Source organism: Rousettus aegyptiacus, unplaced genomic scaffold (genome assembly GCF_014176215.1).
Source record: "Rousettus aegyptiacus isolate mRouAeg1 unplaced genomic scaffold, mRouAeg1.p scaffold_m13_p_5, whole genome shotgun sequence".
NCBI lineage: Eukaryota > Metazoa > Chordata > Mammalia > Chiroptera > Pteropodidae > Rousettus > Rousettus aegyptiacus.
Window position 1 is genome coordinate 70,579,378 of NW_023416308.1, and position 3,792 is coordinate 70,583,169.

Here is a 3,792-nt window from a genome sequence, read left to right on the forward strand (position 1 = left end):
AGTTGAGGAAGGAATCAAAGCCAATGTGATTCCCATGTCTTTGTTCATCAAAACAGTATTGTGATGTATATCTTTTATTTAAACAAATTTTGTAATAATTTCTTCTCTTCAAACTTTATACTTACTGAGAGTAGGTAATACATAAAGCTGTAGAATACAGATGAGCAGGCCAGACTAGGGGTGGGTGCCTAGTTAGCAAATGTCCCCCAGAGTTAACCTCAAAACACCAATTTACAATCCAAGATATCATCATTTCAAGAGTGATGTCATGATTTTCTGACTGTAACAGTTTCAGTCTCAGTCATCAGGCTGATTGGGAGCATCCCCTACCCCAACCTTTTTTTTTTTCTTTTTTTGTCCAAATTGCTTAAACAGTTATTAAGAAAATGGAGGAGTTAGAATGGGTTAGAATGATTCCTCTGACTACTGATCTGCTCATATTTTATACAAAATCACTATCTAGGTCTCTATGGATTATGGGCCAGGGGTCTAATATGCTTCATTAAAACTTTAATCACATAGAATGAGGAGATTCAATATAAAGTATCTTTGGAGTCAAAACCCATAATTAAGAAGTTATTAGTCTTCCAGGTTAAGAAGTTGTTACTACATTGAGATTTCTGTGTTTCATGATGCCTGCTCTCTGTCATATCGTACCATCCCTCACACATGCACTTATTACTGTTTTTGAGCAAGGCATTTATTTAATATAATCTTTTGTTTGTTTTAATTTCATTAATGTATTGGAAACCTTTCAGCCAAGCTCACATATTAAAATTAAAATTAATAATAAAATGAATTAAGCGTTTTGTAGTGCCCTCTATGATTCTGGGCAAACCATTTAAACCTTCGTCCTTTCTACTCAGTAGATTGAAGACCTCTGTGAGAGGAAGGCTAGTTCCTCTCATGCAGAGACATAATATCTTTGTTCTTTGTTTTTTCTTTTTTGGTATCAGATGAAGAGAACTATTTAAATGTATTTTGATTGTTCTGTTTGATAAGTAATTTGTTATTTTTATAGAATAAATAGAGCATAAACTTTAGAGACAAGTAAACTTAATATCAGGTCTCATACTCATTTTACACTAGCTGTGACTCATGAGAAAGCAAGTTAACCTCTCTTTGCTGCAGCTGCCACATTCGCAAGTGGGAAACAGTGATATTGTCTAAAAAGATTTTTTCTAAGGATTAAATGAGGTTATATGTTTCAAGCAGTATGTGGGTAGCATAGAGCGAGCACACAAATATGTTAATTGTATTATGGAATTGCTTAGAGTATTAATCAGAGTGATACACACACACACACACACACACACACACACACGGGAGAGAGAGAGATCACATGGAATAGGAACAGCTGATCTATTTTCAAATAATTGGAATAGAAAAACATCTCAACACTAAAATAGCTTGAAGATAGCTTGAAGTTCAAAGATTTGCAGCACCTCGGCTTGATTATCATTGTAAATGCAGAAAGCTAATATAAAAGTGTCCATGGATATCATTTGGCTCAAAGATTTTTAAAGACTAGATTGTTTGGTTGGATTTATTTCGTTTGATCCGTTTTTGTTTCTTACGTGGAACTACACTGTATATGAAAGTTACTTAAGGAGAGCTGATCTCATTGGGGATGGGAGAAGCTCAGATTCTTTTCTGTTCAACTACCCCACTAACACCAACCCTGCTTTGAGAATGCAATTTGGAAAACACTGAGCGACTCCAGTACTTTAAATTTTAGGATATAGAACTGAAGTCAATATTAGTGAAGTGACATGTACAAGGTCATACACTGAGAAAAGAACAAATCTAGGTATGCTGACTCACATCTACTGAATCATGTTGATTCTTCTGAAAAATACATTTAAAGTTTAGTCCAGCAATATGGCTATGGAAAATGTGGCTTTTCCTCCCTTTTGCCAGTCATATCATTTTGATAGTTGCACATGTGTTAGAGCAGCAGTTTCTCAAAGTGTGGCCCCAAACACTGGCATCAGTATATCATTTTAGAAATACAAATTCTTGGGCCTACTCAGAACATTTGAGGCTTAGTAACTTATGGATTAAAAGCCCTCAGGAGGATTCTGACCTGCGTTAAAGTTTGAAAACTTCTGTATTAAAGAAAATTTGGGGGAATTAGCTCTGTCTGTAAAATAATTTTAATTACATGGCTTACCTATCAATTGGCAAAAACCATTATGTAGTTACATAAAATTCTAATAAAAAGGACTAGAGAAGGAAGAATGAAATTAAACATTGCTGATCACCTACTATATACCAACCAGCCTTTGATTTCTATTAGTTTTTTAACCCTTATAGCTGCACTTTAAATTATGTTTTATTTTCTGAACTTTTTGATGGGAAAATTAGACTCAGGGAGAATAAATAATTTATCTAAGATCATTCAGCTGGAAGTTGCCAAGCTAGAATTTGAACTCAGATGTAGTGGACTCGAAGCTTTACATCTTCCCATTATAAATTGAAACCAACTAGGCTTCACACACATCTAGGGTAGAATGTCTGCAACTTCAAGCAAAAATCCATGCATTTGATATTCATTACCTTTATGGAGTGCTTTGATGCTCATTATACTGGGAATGTAATATACCTCCTTCTTGATATTACATGTAAATAATGATTTATCATTCTGACAATGACTATGCCTTTTCTACTCTTTTTCATTCTGCTTATATTTATTTTGACTATCAATCCCCACATTTTTATATACTTGCCTTACTATGACAAGCTAATATATATGTGTATACCTATTTTCTTCTCTAACATTTCATGTAATAAAAGAATATAGCTCCAGTGTTTCCTGTTTTAGGACACCTAAAAAGTCTCTGAAAAAGGAATCATCACCTTAGATAATATATAAATAAAATCACGTATTATGTAAATGTAATTACATATAGAAGTAATGACAGGAATATGCCAGTAGAAACTTCAAAGCTGTAATATAGAGAATTATAGGAGAGGGTAATTATATATCATGTTTCCTAAAGCTTCAACATCTAGGAAGAAATTCATCAATTTTAATATATGAAAGAGACATTAAATATCATATTGTGTTCTGCTGTGGGTGTAGTGAATGGGTGGTCTGATTAATGTAATAAATGATATAAAGATATTGTGAGCTTGGAAGATGTTTATGTTGTGGAAGCATCACAGTTCTTGAGCTGTTAAGATTACATGTCATTTATACTCCTTCCTGATCTCTACTTGAGACTGGTTTTCCATGGCCAGGGAGAAGAATTCCCCTTGCCCGCTCCACATTCTAGGGCACTGCCTGTAAGAATGTCATCCATAAATCTAGATCTTGGTAAAGTTTTGGAAGATGGAACTGCTGGAAGATTGACAGTTTGTACCAATGGCTGCCAAAATAAAAAATAATAATCAAAAGAGATAAATGCATAAAATGTAGCAAAGAAGTTAATGCAATATTAGCATTTGAGGATGTGTCTATATGGAGTGTCTATATAGAAGAAAAGACCAGAAATCAGAAGTTAATGAGATCAAATCTGTAAGAAGAACAAAGGAAGAAGTTTAGGCACTCAGTCTTATTAGAGACAAATAAAAGTTTGGGAACCTGATCAGTTAACTTTGACACTCTAGACTCTATGGACACTTTTATTTTTCTAAGGCAGAACTAGCAGTCAGTCACTTGTCACTCACCACATACCATATCCAAGACCAAGTTCTCTTTATTTTTCTAAGTAAAGGTTTCTCTAATTCTTTTACTTCTCTTTAACTCCACTGCCATTACCATACTCCATCCCACCATTATCTCTTGCC